At 32.1% G+C, this 18,743-nt stretch overlaps 1 protein-coding gene across 1 annotated transcript in view; it reads left to right on the top strand.

Moving 5' to 3' along the window:
* Positions 1–18,743, top strand: part of LOC128639516 (membrane-spanning 4-domains subfamily A member 12-like) — a 70,188-nt gene that overhangs the window by 11,170 nt on the left and 40,275 nt on the right. The gene's annotated exons all lie outside the window — the stretch shown is intronic.

The following is an 18,743-nucleotide window of genomic DNA, read 5'->3' as shown; positions in this document are numbered from 1 at the left end:
ATAGCCTCATTTTAATTATTTATAGGGTCTAGTTAAAGGGACAGTCTAGTCAAAATTAAACTTTCATGATTCAGATAGGCCATGCAATTTTAAACAACTTTCACATTTACTTTTATTATCAAATTTGCTTTGTCCCCTTGGTGGTATTTTTGAAAAGTTAAACCTAGGTAGGCTCAAATTGATTTCTAAACCATTGAAAACCACCTCTTAGCTCAGAGCATTTTTTAAGTTTTTCACAGCTAGACAGTACTAGTTCATGTGTGTTATATAGATAACATTGTGCTTACTCCGTGGAGTTATTTAGGAGTCTGCACTGAGTGACTAAACTGCATGTCTGTCAAAAGTACTGAGATAAGGGGGCAGTCTGCAGAGGCTTAGATACAAGGTAATCACAGAGGTAAAACATATATTAATATAACTGTGTTGGTTATGCAAAACTGGGGAATAAGTATTAAAGGGATTATCTATCTTTTTAAACAATAACAATTCTGGTGTAGACTGTCCCTTTAACAGTGACACACTGTTTTGACTATTAACTTTTAAAGATAGGGGAACATATTGTGATGGTTATATCCTGTGTCTTATATCATAAGCCAGAGGTGTGAAGGGGGCAGTGGTCTGAAGTTACTCAGTTATACTAAGTTGAAGAATACTTAGAAAAGATAGCCTCTTTCACATTTGCTTACATAGAAGATGCAAAGCAGAATCATAATAATCTAATGTAAAGAATAAACATATGTTTAAATATAACTTTAACTATAACTTTTATTTATTCAGATTAAAAGTATATCTTATCTAATCGGACCTAGTACTTATTGGGTTAGATTTCAAGTGGAGCGGTATTTTGCGTTTTTGCTATAACAAAAACTCAGATTGGATCTTCATTTATACGCTAGTCGGGTTGCGCTGGTATTACAAGTTTCTTCAGCGGTAACCCGACTTGTGCAAAAAGTAAAAATTTGATAATCGCAATAACATTTACGCATTCACCCATAGAAGTCAATGGAGCAAAAAAAGTTGAAAAAAAACTTTCGCACAGACACCATTAATTTGATTTTCCAATTTTCTTTACGTAACGGAACCATTAATTTAAATTTCCAATGTTCTTTACATAACGGAATATGTTCTATTTATTCATAAATAAATATTTCTATATATATCTGATGTTTTTTTAAACAAATATATATTTATACCTATATATATATATATATATATATATATATATATATATATATATATATATATATATATATATATATATATATATATACAGGTGTCCCTCAGTTTACAACGGTTCAATTTGCACCGTTTCAGAATAACAACCTTTTTTTCAGTCATGTGACTGCTATTGAAAAGCATTGAGAAGCAGTGCATTGATTAAAATAGACAGTAGGTGGAGCTGTCCGCTTGTGTTGCAGCAAAGATATGCAAGCCAAGCAAGCTGAAATTAAATAGTTTAACCAGACCTGAGCTATCGAGCAGTTTGCAAAGGAACAAGATCTTCCTGTCTATAATTCAGTCCAGATTGGAATGCATAGAAAGAACAGTTTGCAGAAAAATGCAAGTAAAGTCTGTATTGTGTGATTATTTTATTAGGTTTATAATGCTGTTTAGCAAATGTTTTTGTTCATTTAACTTAGTTTAATTATACATTCTGTGCTGTGTGATTACTTTATTAGGTTTATAATGCTGTTTAGCATTTAAAGTCTTCATTTCAAAGCTTTAAAAATAATGTATTAGGTGTTACTTTTGCCAATTTTGAGAGGGGCCTGGAACCTAACTCCCTCACATCCCATTGACTTACATTATAAACTGGGTTTCAATTTACAACGGTTTTGATTTACAACCATTCCTTCTGGAACCTAACCCCGGCGTAAACTGAGGGCTACCTGTATATAGATTATACATAGGTATAGATATACAGGGAGTGCAGAATTATTAGGCAAGTTGTATTTTTGAGGATTAATTTTATTATTGAACAACAACCATGTTCTCAATGAACCCAAAAAACTCATTAATATCAAAGCTGAATAGTTTTGGAAGTAGTTTTTAGTTTGTTTTTAGTTATAGCTATTTTAGGGGGATATCTGTGTGTGCAGGTGACTACTATTACTGTGCATAATTATTAGGCAACTTAACAAAAAACAAATATATACCCATTTCAATCATTTATTTTTACCAGTGAAACCAATATAACATCTCAACATTCACAAATATACATTTCTGACATTCAAAAACAAAACAAAAACAAATCAGTGACCAATATAGCCACCTTTCTTTGCAAGGACACTCAAAAGCCTGCCATCCATGGATTCTGTCAGTGTTTTGATCTGTTCACCATCAACATTGCGTGCAGCAGCAACCACAGCCTCCCAGACACTGTTCAGAGAGGTGTACTGTTTTCCCTCCTTGTAAATCTCACATTTGATGATGGACCACAGGTTCTCAATGGGGTTCAGATCAGGTGAACAAGGAGGCCATGTCATTAGATTTTCTTCTTTTATACCCTTTCTTGCCAGCCACGCTGTGGAGTACTTGGACGCGTGTGATGGAGCATTGTCCTGCATGAAAATCATGTTTTTCTTGAAGGATGCAGACTTCTTCCTGTACCACTGCTTGAAGAAGGTGTCTTCCAGAAACTGGCAGTAGGACTGGGAGTTGAGCTTGACTCCATCCTCAACCCGAAAAGGCCCCACAAGCTCATCTTTGATGATACCAGCCCAAACCAGTACTCCAACTCCACCTTGCTGGCGTCTGAGTCGGACTGGAGCTCTCTGCCCTTTACCAATCCAGCCACGGGCCCATCCATCTGGCCCATCAAGACTCACTCTCATTTCATCAGTCCATAAAACCTTAGAAAAATCAGTCTTGAGATATTTCTTGGCCCAGTCTTGACGTTTCAGCTTGTGTGTCTTGTTCAGTGGTGGTCGTCTTTCAGCCTTTCTTACCTTGGCCATGTCTCTGAGTATTGCACACCTTGTGCTTTTGGGCACTCCAGTGATGTTGCAGCTCTGAAATATGGCCAAACTGGTGGCAAGTGGCATCTTGGCAGCTGCACGCTTGACTTTTCTCAGTTCATGGGCAGTTATTTTGCGCCTTGGTTTTTCCACACGCTTCTTGCGACCCTGTTGACTATTTTGAATGAAACGCTTGATTGTTCAATGATCACGCTTCAGAAGCTTTGCAATTTTAAGAGTGCTGCATCCCTCTGCAAGATATCTCACTATTTTTGACTTTTCTGAGCCTGTCAAGTCCTTCTTTTGAACAAACAAACAAAGGGTGGTGTGAGTGCTAATCAGGAAAAGGTTTCTGTGCTTGAATCCCTAATATGGTCTGATAAAATCTCCAATTACAGACTATACGATAAAGAGGTGAGAGTGGTGTGGGATAAGCGCTCCAGATAAGTAGAGCCAACCAGATTATTATGAAAAAATAAAATAACAAGAGGAACTAATGATAGTAAAAAAGAATTTTTATAGTGATTTAGGTAGATGACTAGTTAATGCATACAGAATATGTTAGCATATACTCAATTACATAAGATGCCGGCATCAGTAACAATCAAACATATTAATCATATTAAAAACAGAAAAATACAGCCGATATAAAATTTCTAAAAGATTCCCTAAGTGTTTCTTAAAAATATATACGAATATGAATAAACTTGATAAAGGTTAATAACTCTTAGCACAGTAAAATTGGCTCGGCTAAATGTTACCAGTATTATTTTTAAGCAATGGAATATTTGGTCACAGTATTCAGTGGAGGCGTCTGATCTGTTCAGCCGTTAGGAGTAACTGTGAGTGATGGATCGGGAGGTGTGACGTCACGTCACCTGACTATTGTATTCCTCCAATCTCTGTGATATGCTTAAACACAAAAAGTTTGAAATTTGTATCCAATTCTCAATCGTAACAAAGTATACTTGTTTATGTGATGGTTAGTATCAATACTTGCAAGTGTCCAATGTCCAAAGAATCTGTCCAAATTTGAAAAAAACGGTTTGTTTTATCAGCAGCTCTGAATCCTATGGAGTGTTGATCCGTTTGGTTTTATGTCCGTTCTGAAATGTGAAACTTGTCCTTATCCGAAGAAGCTCCTAAGCACTTGGTTTTTAGTGTATATTAGGGCTATGATGGGAGCAAAGGAAGAAACTAGGGGGCACACAGGAATTATTCATACATCGATCTCAGTGTTGATTCAAGGAGATAGAAATGAACCTGTTTTTGTGCCAGTAAAACAGTTTAGCAGTTCAATAGCCTTAGTATATAATTGGTTACACACAGGAATTACTCATATGTCCTCCCTCTATATTAATCATAGAGATAGGGATGAACCTGTAGAGTGTAACACTACCAGTACCAGTAATAAAATTCTGAATTGACAGGAGTAAGCAAATCTACGCGTTTCGGCAGTGTTAGCTGCCTTTATCAAGATGCTTACTATATGAAATTACTGCCTTTTTATAAGGAGTGTTTGATTCAGGACAGGTGTGGTTAGAGGATAGTCTAAATTAACCCTTAAGTGCTTCTAAAGTGAATGTGTTGAAGTCAGTTTCATAGATAGATGAGGTATATCTTATTAAAAAATTTTCAAAGACAATATTCCATCTAATTTCACTCATTAAGTGTTTTTGAAATGATTGCATTAGGATTAAATACATGAACAAAATACATAACCAGAATTGGAATGTTGAATTAATATTTAAATTTATGAGAAATCCCATCATTTCAGAATGTGAATTTAAGTGTAAAGATATAGTCGCCCATATCTCAACATTATACTATAACCAGTTTTTCTTTAATACAGTTTTTGTTGAAAGTGATTTTTATATATGTAAATATACATTGCTCCAAAGGTTTTTTTCATTTTATTATAATAATCTTGCAAAATTGCAATATCAGGTTGTTCTTTAATAAGCGCTAAATCAACTTGTCTATATGCTAAGAGGTGAGGGGAGGATGTGATACAAAGTAAAAGTTTTGTAGATATAGCTTCGAGACGGCTATTGTACAGTCTCGTTTATGTTTATTTCGATAGTGTATGAGTTCAATTTTTAGTGAAATAATATTTTATATGATAGATGTAATTTGGAATATGTGTTCAACTATTTTGTTTGTCTAGTGATTGTTTATAAGATAGAATTAAGATCAAAGGAACTATTAAGTCCCAATGGATGTACTGTTTTATATTCAAATATGAGTTCTGCTTCTTTTTTTAGGAGTACCTTTTCTATATTTCCCCCTCTCTTGTTCGGTCTAATTTTTTTCATTCCCCAACATTGAAAACATTTAAGGTCTCCATGGTGTATTTCATTGAAATGTTTGTAAAGTATGGTTTTTGTGGTTTTATGTTCTATGTTCCAAATATGTTCTCTCATTCTATCTTTGAATGTGCGACTGGTTTGACCTATATAGAATAAATTACACGAACATCTTATGCAGTAAATTATATTTGAGTCGTTACATGTTATGGTGTCCTTGATTGTAAATGTAACCTGTTGGTTGATAAATGTTATCTTTTTAGTTTTATTACTATATCTACAGGATTTACACTTGTGACATGGATAGAATCCAAAAATTTCTTCTTTCTTTAAGTTCACATCTTTTGAATAATCATTTTTTGTTTTGAATTCACTTGGTGACAGATAGCTTTTGAGATTTTTAGCTTTTTTGAAAATGAGATCTGGGTAATTTTTAACTGTAGTTCCTAATATAGGATCCTTTTTGATATAGTGCCAGTGTTTTTGAAGGATGGTTTTTATTTCTTTGTGGTTTGAGCTATATTCAGTTATAAATGGAATAAAATTATTGACATTAGAAGGCATTGAATTATTTGTATATAAATTTTTTCTTTTGTTAGGTTGCTTTTGTAATAAGTTGGATCTATCAGTTTTTCTTACAGAAGTTATGGTTTCTTGGATTTTTTTCTGATTGTAACCTTTATCTGCAAATCTATTTAGTAGAATGTTGCATTGTGAGTCATAAGATTCTATGTCTGAGCAGTTTTTTCTGACTCTTAGCATCTGACTTTTTGGGATGTTATCCTTCCACCTATTCAGATGGCAGCTTTGATAATGTATAAAATTATTTGAGTCTATAGTTTTGAAGTAGGTTTTGGTTTTAATTAAATTCTCTACTATCTCTACCTCAATGTCCAGGAAATGTATTGAGCTGGTGCTGTGTTCATAAGTGAAAGTGAGGCCTACATCATTAGTATTCATGTCCTCAAGGAATAGTTCTAGAATTTCGTAGTCACCCCTCCAGACTAGGAAGATATCGTCAATAAATCTTTTATAGAGCACAAGGTTCGCTCCCCACACATCATTGGATAGAAAAGTTTCTTCAAAGAATCCCATAAATAGATTCGCATAGCTGGGAGCGAACCTTGTGCCCATAGCGGTACCCCTAGTCTGGAGGTAAAATTTGTCATTAAACATGAAACTATTGTTTTTTAAAATAAACTCAATGCTATCTAGAATAAATTTGTTTTGTTCTTGTAATAGATTGGGATCGTTATTTAAATAGTGTGCAATTGCTTCTAACCCTAAATTGTGATTAATGTTTGTATATAATGAATTAACGTCACAAGTGACCATTATATAATTGTTTTGCCATTTAATTTCATTTAATACATTTAAAAAATGAGTGGAATCTTTTAAATGTGATGGTAGCTGTGTAACATAATTTTGAAGGTAATGATCAACATATTGGGAAAGGTTGGAGGATATTGATTCTATTCCTGATATAATGGGACGTCCAGGGGGTTTGGTGAGATGTTTATGAATTTTTGGCAGAAAATAAAATGTTGGATTTTTTGGAAAATTAACTTTAAGGAAATTGTATTCTGAATCTGTAATTACTCCTGATATTTTTGCCTTATCCAATAACAGATTGAGTTTCTTTTTCTGAGTTTCTATTGGATTGTTTTTAAGACTGGTATACGTCGTGTTGTCATGTAGAAGCCTATATGATTCTTCCAGGTAGTATTGTACATCCATAATTACAATACCCCCGCCTTTATCGGCGGGTTTTATTATAATCTCTTTATTATTTTGTAATGATTTTAATGTTTTACGTTCATTTGGTTTGAGATTATCTTTTATTTTGTTGTTGATTTCTAATTTCTCTAGATCTTCTTTAACATTTTTTTCAAAATTTTTGATAAAGTCTCCCTTTTCTTGCATAGGGTAGAAAGTTGATTTCTCTTTTAGGTTTGAATGTATATATTTACTAGGTGTGTTTTGTGTTCTAGTGAGTGGAGTAGTTAAAAAATATTTTTTCAAAGTTAGTTTACGAACAAACTGGTTTACGTTTATTAGTGTTTCGAATTTGTTCATTTTGCACATTGGTGCAAAGGTTAGACCTTTTTTTAAAACTCTTTCTTCATCTATATTTAGTTTATATTTACTCAAGTTGAATATACCAGTGTTCTGATCAGTTTTTGAGGTGATTATCTTAGTCTTTTTTGTGGGTTTTCTCCCTCTTCTCCCTCTCTTTCTCTTTTTCCTTTTGGTGTTCCCCAAATGGAATTTTGTGTTTTTGAAGTATTTTTTTGGTGTCCTGTATGTTGTGAAGTTTGTCCTAAAAAATGACTGTTGGTTTTTTGAAAAGGAACATTCTCAAAATTATCATGGGTGTCTGACAAAGGTTCAAAACTATTAGATAAAGGAATTCTCCAATTGTGAGTATTTGTTCTTTCTCTATAATTATTGGAAGATGAGTTTCCTGAGTCACGATATCTATTGTGATAGGATCTATAGTGCATATTTTGATATGATCTATTGTGATGTGATCTATCCTGGTATTGATTATTTTTATCATAATATTGCTGATTTGATCTATAATCATAATCATTTCTCTCATTGTAATAATTTCTATTTGGTATATAGAAGTTATTATTCGTGCCTCTATTACCAGATATGGATTGATTCCTTTGATAATGAGGTTTGTTTTGAAAGTTATGAAAGTTGTGATTTCTGTTGTGATTATAATTATTATCATTGTGTGTATTAATGTTTTCTTTATTAGATGTTGTTTTATTTTCTTTTATAGTTTTGTGTTTACTAAAGATGGATGCATTGATTTGGATGTTTTGTGGGTCTTTATTAGTGTGGGGTTTTGTTGTTTGATCTATTGTGGATGATGAACATGGAATAATGTCATTATCTTCTTCTTCTATTTCTGTGGTTATTTGACTATTCTCAGATTTATTAGCAATTTTATAATCATCCATATCTCTTTTAAATTTATTGTTTTTACCTATTTGTAACATTTGTTTAAATTCCATGATATTTTTAATCATGATTTGTTGTTTATTTATATATTCTTTATCGTTAGTAAACGGTTTTAATTTATCTTTAAATGTATCAATATCATTTTTTATTTGAGTTAGAGAACGATTTCTGGATTTAATTAATATTTTTAACAGATCTAGTGATGCATTTTCTAAGGTGCTGTACCACTCAGTTGCTAGATCTTCATTCAGTTCGAAAGTACAATCTTTTTTTAGTCTTAGTCCTCTAGGAACCATTTTTGACTCTATATATTTCTGGGTATATGATAATTCAACTGAATATTTGATCTCCTTTAGGAGTGTATCTTCTAATTCCTTACAAGTGTTGTGTAAATTAATATCATCCAGTGGTAGCGATTCCATTGTTTCAAAATTATTGGTTTGGATTTCTGATAACATATTTTCTCTAAAAGAAAATAGTTCCATTATGTGTGCGAAAAAGTATCTACCGATACAGTGGTTTAGAAGTTATATGTGAAAACAGTGTGTATTTTTTAAAAGAAATATCTATTATGAACAAATTTCTCAAACTATAGAACTTATTGTGTTTGGAATATTTTTCTTAGTGAGTGACAAGCTACTACAAACACCTGGAGATTATACTAATAAACAAACAAACAAAGGGTGGTGTGAGTGCTAATCAGGAAAAGGTTTCTGTGCTTGAATCCCTAATATGGTCTGATAAAATCTCCAATTACAGACTATACGATAAAGAGGTGAGAGTGGTGTGGGATAAGCGCTCCAGATAAGTAGAGCCAACCAGATTATTATGAAAAAATAAAATAACAAGAGGAACTAATGATAGTAAAAAAGAATTTTTATAGTGATTTAGGTAGATGACTAGTTAATGCATACAGAATATGTTAGCATATACTCAATTACATAAGATGCCGGCATCAGTAACAATCAAACATATTAATCATATTAAAAACAGAAAAATACAGCCGATATAAAATTTCTAAAAGATTCCCTAAGTGTTTCTTAAAAATATATACGAATATGAATAAACTTGATAAAGGTTAATAACTCTTAGCACAGTAAAATTGGCTCGGCTAAATGTTACCAGTATTATTTTTAAGCAATGGAATATTTGGTCACAGTATTCAGTGGAGGCGTCTGATCTGTTCAGCCGTTAGGAGTAACTGTGAGTGATGGATCGGGAGGTGTGACGTCACGTCACCTGACTATTGTATTCCTCCAATCTCTGTGATATGCTTAAACACAAAAAGTTTGAAATTTGTATCCAATTCTCAATCGTAACAAAGTATACTTGTTTATGTGATGGTTAGTATCAATACTTGCAAGTGTCCAATGTCCAAAGAATCTGTCCAAATTTGAAAAAAACGGTTTGTTTTATCAGCAGCTCTGAATCCTATGGAGTGTTGATCCGTTTGGTTTTATGTCCGTTCTGAAATGTGAAACTTGTCCTTATCCGAAGAAGCTCCTAAGCACTTGGTTTTTAGTGTATATTAGGGCTATGATGGGAGCAAAGGAAGAAACTAGGGGGCACACAGGAATTATTCATACATCGATCTCAGTGTTGATTCAAGGAGATAGAAATGAACCTGTTTTTGTGCCAGTAAAACAGTTTAGCAGTTCAATAGCCTTAGTATATAATTGGTTACACACAGGAATTACTCATATGTCCTCCCTCTATATTAATCATAGAGATAGGGATGAACCTGTAGAGTGTAACACTACCAGTACCAGTAATAAAATTCTGAATTGACAGGAGTAAGCAAATCTACGCGTTTCGGCAGTGTTAGCTGCCTTTATCAAGATGCTTACTATATGAAATTACTGCCTTTTTATAAGGAGTGTTTGATTCAGGACAGGTGTGGTTAGAGGATAGTCTAAATTAACCCTTAAGTGCTTCTAAAGTGAATGTGTTGAAGTCAGTTTCATAGATAGATGAGGTATATCTTATTAAAAAATTTTCAAAGACAATATTCCATCTAATTTCACTCATTAAGTGTTTTTGAAATGATTGCATTAGGATTAAATACATGAACAAAATACATAACCAGAATTGGAATGTTGAATTAATATTTAAATTTATGAGAAATCCCATCATTTCAGAATGTGAATTTAAGTGTAAAGATATAGTCGCCCATATCTCAACATTATACTATAACCAGTTTTTCTTTAATACAGTTTTTGTTGAAAGTGATTTTTATATATGTAAATATACATTGCTCCAAAGGTTTTTTTCATTTTATTATAATAATCTTGCAAAATTGCAATATCAGGTTGTTCTTTAATAAGCGCTAAATCAACTTGTCTATATGCTAAGAGGTGAGGGGAGGATGTGATACAAAGTAAAAGTTTTGTAGATATAGCTTCGAGACGGCTATTGTACAGTCTCGTTTATGTTTATTTCGATAGTGTATGAGTTCAATTTTTAGTGAAATAATATTTTATATGATAGATGTAATTTGGAATATGTGTTCAACTATTTTGTTTGTCTAGTGATTGTTTATAAGATAGAATTAAGATCAAAGGAACTATTAAGTCCCAATGGATGTACTGTTTTATATTCAAATATGAGTTCTGCTTCTTTTTTTAGGAGTACCTTTTCTATATTTCCCCCTCTCTTGTTCGGTCTAATTTTTTTCATTCCCCAACATTGAAAACATTTAAGGTCTCCATGGTGTATTTCATTGAAATGTTTGTAAAGTATGGTTTTTGTGGTTTTATGTTCTATGTTCCAAATATGTTCTCTCATTCTATCTTTGAATGTGCGACTGGTTTGACCTATATAGAATAAATTACACGAACATCTTATGCAGTAAATTATATTTGAGTCGTTACATGTTATGGTGTCCTTGATTGTAAATGTAACCTGTTGGTTGATAAATGTTATCTTTTTAGTTTTATTACTATATCTACAGGATTTACACTTGTGACATGGATAGAATCCAAAAATTTCTTCTTTCTTTAAGTTCACATCTTTTGAATAATCATTTTTTGTTTTGAATTCACTTGGTGACAGATAGCTTTTGAGATTTTTAGCTTTTTTGAAAATGAGATCTGGGTAATTTTTAACTGTAGTTCCTAATATAGGATCCTTTTTGATATAGTGCCAGTGTTTTTGAAGGATGGTTTTTATTTCTTTGTGGTTTGAGCTATATTCAGTTATAAATGGAATAAAATTATTGACATTAGAAGGCATTGAATTATTTGTATATAAATTTTTTCTTTTGTTAGGTTGCTTTTGTAATAAGTTGGATCTATCAGTTTTTCTTACAGAAGTTATGGTTTCTTGGATTTTTTTCTGATTGTAACCTTTATCTGCAAATCTATTTAGTAGAATGTTGCATTGTGAGTCATAAGATTCTATGTCTGAGCAGTTTTTTCTGACTCTTAGCATCTGACTTTTTGGGATGTTATCCTTCCACCTATTCAGATGGCAGCTTTGATAATGTATAAAATTATTTGAGTCTATAGTTTTGAAGTAGGTTTTGGTTTTAATTAAATTCTCTACTATCTCTACCTCAATGTCCAGGAAATGTATTGAGCTGGTGCTGTGTTCATAAGTGAAAGTGAGGCCTACATCATTAGTATTCATGTCCTCAAGGAATAGTTCTAGAATTTCGTAGTCACCCCTCCAGACTAGGAAGATATCGTCAATAAATCTTTTATAGAGCACAAGGTTCGCTCCCCACACATCATTGGATAGAAAAGTTTCTTCAAAGAATCCCATAAATAGATTCGCATAGCTGGGAGCGAACCTTGTGCCCATAGCGGTACCCCTAGTCTGGAGGTAAAATTTGTCATTAAACATGAAACTATTGTTTTTTAAAATAAACTCAATGCTATCTAGAATAAATTTGTTTTGTTCTTGTAATAGATTGGGATCGTTATTTAAATAGTGTGCAATTGCTTCTAACCCTAAATTGTGATTAATGTTTGTATATAATGAATTAACGTCACAAGTGACCATTATATAATTGTTTTGCCATTTAATTTCATTTAATACATTTAAAAAATGAGTGGAATCTTTTAAATGTGATGGTAGCTGTGTAACATAATTTTGAAGGTAATGATCAACATATTGGGAAAGGTTGGAGGATATTGATTCTATTCCTGATATAATGGGACGTCCAGGGGGTTTGGTGAGATGTTTATGAATTTTTGGCAGAAAATAAAATGTTGGATTTTTTGGAAAATTAACTTTAAGGAAATTGTATTCTGAATCTGTAATTACTCCTGATATTTTTGCCTTATCCAATAACAGATTGAGTTTCTTTTTCTGAGTTTCTATTGGATTGTTTTTAAGACTGGTATACGTCGTGTTGTCATGTAGAAGCCTATATGATTCTTCCAGGTAGTATTGTACATCCATAATTACAATACCCCCGCCTTTATCGGCGGGTTTTATTATAATCTCTTTATTATTTTGTAATGATTTTAATGTTTTACGTTCATTTGGTTTGAGATTATCTTTTATTTTGTTGTTGATTTCTAATTTCTCTAGATCTTCTTTAACATTTTTTTCAAAATTTTTGATAAAGTCTCCCTTTTCTTGCATAGGGTAGAAAGTTGATTTCTCTTTTAGGTTTGAATGTATATATTTACTAGGTGTGTTTTGTGTTCTAGTGAGTGGAGTAGTTAAAAAATATTTTTTCAAAGTTAGTTTACGAACAAACTGGTTTACGTTTATTAGTGTTTCGAATTTGTTCATTTTGCACATTGGTGCAAAGGTTAGACCTTTTTTTAAAACTCTTTCTTCATCTATATTTAGTTTATATTTACTCAAGTTGAATATACCAGTGTTCTGATCAGTTTTTGAGGTGATTATCTTAGTCTTTTTTGTGGGTTTTCTCCCTCTTCTCCCTCTCTTTCTCTTTTTCCTTTTGGTGTTCCCCAAATGGAATTTTGTGTTTTTGAAGTATTTTTTTGGTGTCCTGTATGTTGTGAAGTTTGTCCTAAAAAATGACTGTTGGTTTTTTGAAAAGGAACATTCTCAAAATTATCATGGGTGTCTGACAAAGGTTCAAAACTATTAGATAAAGGAATTCTCCAATTGTGAGTATTTGTTCTTTCTCTATAATTATTGGAAGATGAGTTTCCTGAGTCACGATATCTATTGTGATAGGATCTATAGTGCATATTTTGATATGATCTATTGTGATGTGATCTATCCTGGTATTGATTATTTTTATCATAATATTGCTGATTTGATCTATAATCATAATCATTTCTCTCATTGTAATAATTTCTATTTGGTATATAGAAGTTATTATTCGTGCCTCTATTACCAGATATGGATTGATTCCTTTGATAATGAGGTTTGTTTTGAAAGTTATGAAAGTTGTGATTTCTGTTGTGATTATAATTATTATCATTGTGTGTATTAATGTTTTCTTTATTAGATGTTGTTTTATTTTCTTTTATAGTTTTGTGTTTACTAAAGATGGATGCATTGATTTGGATGTTTTGTGGGTCTTTATTAGTGTGGGGTTTTGTTGTTTGATCTATTGTGGATGATGAACATGGAATAATGTCATTATCTTCTTCTTCTATTTCTGTGGTTATTTGACTATTCTCAGATTTATTAGCAATTTTATAATCATCCATATCTCTTTTAAATTTATTGTTTTTACCTATTTGTAACATTTGTTTAAATTCCATGATATTTTTAATCATGATTTGTTGTTTATTTATATATTCTTTATCGTTAGTAAACGGTTTTAATTTATCTTTAAATGTATCAATATCATTTTTTATTTGAGTTAGAGAACGATTTCTGGATTTAATTAATATTTTTAACAGATCTAGTGATGCATTTTCTAAGGTGCTGTACCACTCAGTTGCTAGATCTTCATTCAGTTCGAAAGTACAATCTTTTTTTAGTCTTAGTCCTCTAGGAACCATTTTTGACTCTATATATTTCTGGGTATATGATAATTCAACTGAATATTTGATCTCCTTTAGGAGTGTATCTTCTAATTCCTTACAAGTGTTGTGTAAATTAATATCATCCAGTGGTAGCGATTCCATTGTTTCAAAATTATTGGTTTGGATTTCTGATAACATATTTTCTCTAAAAGAAAATAGTTCCATTATGTGTGCGAAAAAGTATCTACCGATACAGTGGTTTAGAAGTTATATGTGAAAACAGTGTGTATTTTTTAAAAGAAATATCTATTATGAACAAATTTCTCAAACTATAGAACTTATTGTGTTTGGAATATTTTTCTTAGTGAGTGACAAGCTACTACAAACACCTGGAGATTATACTAATAAACAAACAAACAAAGGGTGGTGTGAGTGCTAATCAGGAAAAGGTTTCTGTGCTTGAATCCCTAATATGGTCTGATAAAATCTCCAATTACAGACTATACGATAAAGAGGTGAGAGTGGTGTGGGATAAGCGCTCCAGATAAGTAGAGCCAACCAGATTATTATGAAAAAATAAAATAACAAGAGGAACTAATGATAGTAAAAAAGAATTTTTATAGTGATTTAGGTAGATGACTAGTTAATGCATACAGAATATGTTAGCATATACTCAATTACATAAGATGCCGGCATCAGTAACAATCAAACATATTAATCATATTAAAAACAGAAAAATACAGCCGATATAAAATTTCTAAAAGATTCCCTAAGTGTTTCTTAAAAATATATACGAATATGAATAAACTTGATAAAGGTTAATAACTCTTAGCACAGTAAAATTGGCTCGGCTAAATGTTACCAGTATTATTTTTAAGCAATGGAATATTTGGTCACAGTATTCAGTGGAGGCGTCTGATCTGTTCAGCCGTTAGGAGTAACTGTGAGTGATGGATCGGGAGGTGTGACGTCACGTCACCTGACTATTGTATTCCTCCAATCTCTGTGATATGCTTAAACACAAAAAGTTTGAAATTTGTATCCAATTCTCAATCGTAACAAAGTATACTTGTTTATGTGATGGTTAGTATCAATACTTGCAAGTGTCCAATGTCCAAAGAATCTGTCCAAATTTGAAAAAAACGGTTTGTTTTATCAGCAGCTCTGAATCCTATGGAGTGTTGATCCGTTTGGTTTTATGTCCGTTCTGAAATGTGAAACTTGTCCTTATCCGAAGAAGCTCCTAAGCACTTGGTTTTTAGTGTATATTAGGGCTATGATGGGAGCAAAGGAAGAAACTAGGGGGCACACAGGAATTATTCATACATCGATCTCAGTGTTGATTCAAGGAGATAGAAATGAACCTGTTTTTGTGCCAGTAAAACAGTTTAGCAGTTCAATAGCCTTAGTATATAATTGGTTACACACAGGAATTACTCATATGTCCTCCCTCTATATTAATCATAGAGATAGGGATGAACCTGTAGAGTGTAACACTACCAGTGCCAGTAATAAAATTCTGAATTGACAGGAGTAAGCAAATCTACGCGTTTCGGCAGTGTTAGCTGCCTTTATCAAGATGCTTACTATATGAAATTACTGCCTTTTTATAAGGAGTGTTTGATTCAGGACAGGTGTGGTTAGAGGATAGTCTAAATTAACCCTTAAGTGCTTCTAAAGTGAATGTGTTGAAGTCAGTTTCATAGATAGATGAGGTATATCTTATTAAAAAATTTTCAAAGACAATATTCCATCTAATTTCACTCATTAAGTGTTTTTGAAATGATTGCATTAGGATTAAATACATGAACAAAATACATAACCAGAATTGGAATGTTGAATTAATATTTAAATTTATGAGAAATCCCATCATTTCAGAATGTGAATTTAAGTGTAAAGATATAGTCGCCCATATCTCAACATTATACTATAACCAGTTTTTCTTTAATACAGTTTTTGTTGAAAGTGATTTTTATATATGTAAATATACATTGCTCCAAAGGTTTTTTTCATTTTATTATAATAATCTTGCAAAATTGCAATATCAGGTTGTTCTTTAATAAGCGCTAAATCAACTTGTCTATATGCTAAGAGGTGAGGGGAGGATGTGATACAAAGTAAAAGTTTTGTAGATATAGCTTCGAGACGGCTATTGTACAGTCTCGTTTATGTTTATTTCGATAGTGTATGAGTTCAATTTTTAGTGAAATAATATTTTATATGATAGATGTAATTTGGAATATGTGTTCAACTATTTTGTTTGTCTAGTGATTGTTTATAAGATAGAATTAAGATCAAAGGAACTATTAAGTCCCAATGGATGTAACGACTCAAATATAATTTACTGCATAAGATGTTCGTGTAATTTATTCTATATAGGTCAAACCAGTCGCACATTCAAAGATAGAATGAGAGAACATATTTGGAACATAGAACATAAAACCACAAAAACCATACTTTACAAACATTTCAATGAAATACACCATGGAGACCTTAAATGTTTTCAATGTTGGGGAATGAAAAAAATTAGACCGAACAAGAGAGGGGGAAATATAGAAAAGGTACTCCTAAAAAAAGAAGCAGAACTCATATTTGAATATAAAACAGTACATCCATTGGGACTTAATAGTTCCTTTGATCTTAATTCTATCTTATAAACAATCACTAGACAAACAAAATAGTTGAACACATATTCCAAATTACATCTATCATATAAAATATTATTTCACTAAAAATTGAACTCATACACTATCGAAATAAACATAAACGAGACTGTACAATAGCCGTCTCGAAGCTATATCTACAAAACTTTTACTTTGTATCACATCCTCCCCTCACCTCTTAGCATATAGACAAGTTGATTTAGCGCTTATTAAAGAACAACCTGATATTGCAATTTTGCAAGATTATTATAATAAAATGAAAAAAACCTTTGGAGCAATGTATATTTACATATATAAAAATCACTTTCAACAAAAACTGTATTAAAGAAAAACTGGTTATAGTATAATGTTGAGATATGGGCGACTATATCTTTACACTTAAATTCACATTCTGAAATGATGGGATTTCTCATAAATTTAAATATTAATTCAACATTCCAATTCTGGTTATGTATTTTGTTCATGTATTTAATCCTAATGCAATCATTTCAAAAACACTTAATGAGTGAAATTAGATGGAATATTGTCTTTGAAAATTTTTTAAAAAAAAAAATTTTTTAATAAGATATACCTCATCTATCTATGAAACTGACTTCAACACATTCACTTTAGAAGCACTTAAGGGTTAATTTAGACTATCCTCTAACCACACCTGTCCTGAATCAAACACTCCTTATAAAAAGGCAGTAATTTCATATAGTAAGCATCTTGATAAAGGCAGCTAACACTGCCGAAACGCGTAGATTTGCTTACTCCTGTCAATTCAGAATTTTATTACTGGTACTGGTAGTGTTACACTCTACAGGTTCATCCCTATCTCTATGATTAATATAGAGGGAGGACATATGAGTAATTCCTGTGTGTAACCAATTATATACTAAGGCTATTGAACTGCTAAACTGTTTTACTGGCACAAAAACAGGTTCATTTCTATCTCCTTGAATCAACACTGAGATCGATGTATGAATAATTCCTGTGTGCCCCCTAGTTTCTTCCTTTGCTCCCATCATAGCCCTAATATACACTAAAAACCAAGTGCTTAGGAGCTTCTTCGGATAAGGACAAGTTTCACATTTCAGAACGGACATAAAACCAAACGGATCAACACTCCATAGGATTCAGAGCTGCTGATAAAACAAACCGTTTTTTTCAAATTTGGACAGATTCTTTGGACATTGGACACTTGCAAGTATTGATACTAACCATCACATAAACAAGTATACTTTGTTACGATTGAGAATTGGATACAAATTTCAAACTTTTTGTGTTTAAGCATATCACAGAGATTGGAGGAATACAATAGTCAGGTGACGTGACGTCACACCTCCCGATCCATCACTCACAGTTACTCCTAACGGCTGAACAGATCAGACGCCTCCACTGAATACTGTGACCAAATATTCCATTGCTTAAAAATAATACTGGTAACATTTAGCCGAGCCAATTTTACTGTGCTAAGAGTTATTAACCTTTATCAAGTTTATTCATATTCGTATATATTTTTAAGAAACACTTAGGGAATCTTTTAGAAATTTTATATCGGCTGTATTTTTCTGTTTTTAATATGATTAATATGTTTGATTGTTACTGATGCCGGCATCTTATGTAATTGAGTATATGCTAACATATTCTGTATGCATTAACTAGTCATCTACCTAAATCACTATAAAAATTCTTTTTTACTATCATTAGTTCCTCTTGTTATTTTATTTTTTCATAATAATCTGGTTGGCTCTACTTATCTGGAGCGCTTATCCCACACCACTCTCACCTCTTTATCGTATAGTCTGTAATTGGAGATTTTATCAGACCATATTAGGGATTCAAGCACAGAAACCTTTTCCTGATTAGCACTCACACCACCCTTTGTTTGTTTGTTTATTAGTATAATCTCCAGGTGTTTGTAGTAGCTTGTCACTCACTAAGAAAAATATTCCAAACACA

The sequence above is a fragment of the Bombina bombina genome, chromosome 9, assembly GCF_027579735.1.
Source record: "Bombina bombina isolate aBomBom1 chromosome 9, aBomBom1.pri, whole genome shotgun sequence".
NCBI lineage: Eukaryota > Metazoa > Chordata > Amphibia > Anura > Bombinatoridae > Bombina > Bombina bombina.
The sequence above is the reverse complement of the archived record's forward strand: the minus strand, read 5'-3'. Positions and strand labels throughout refer to the sequence as shown.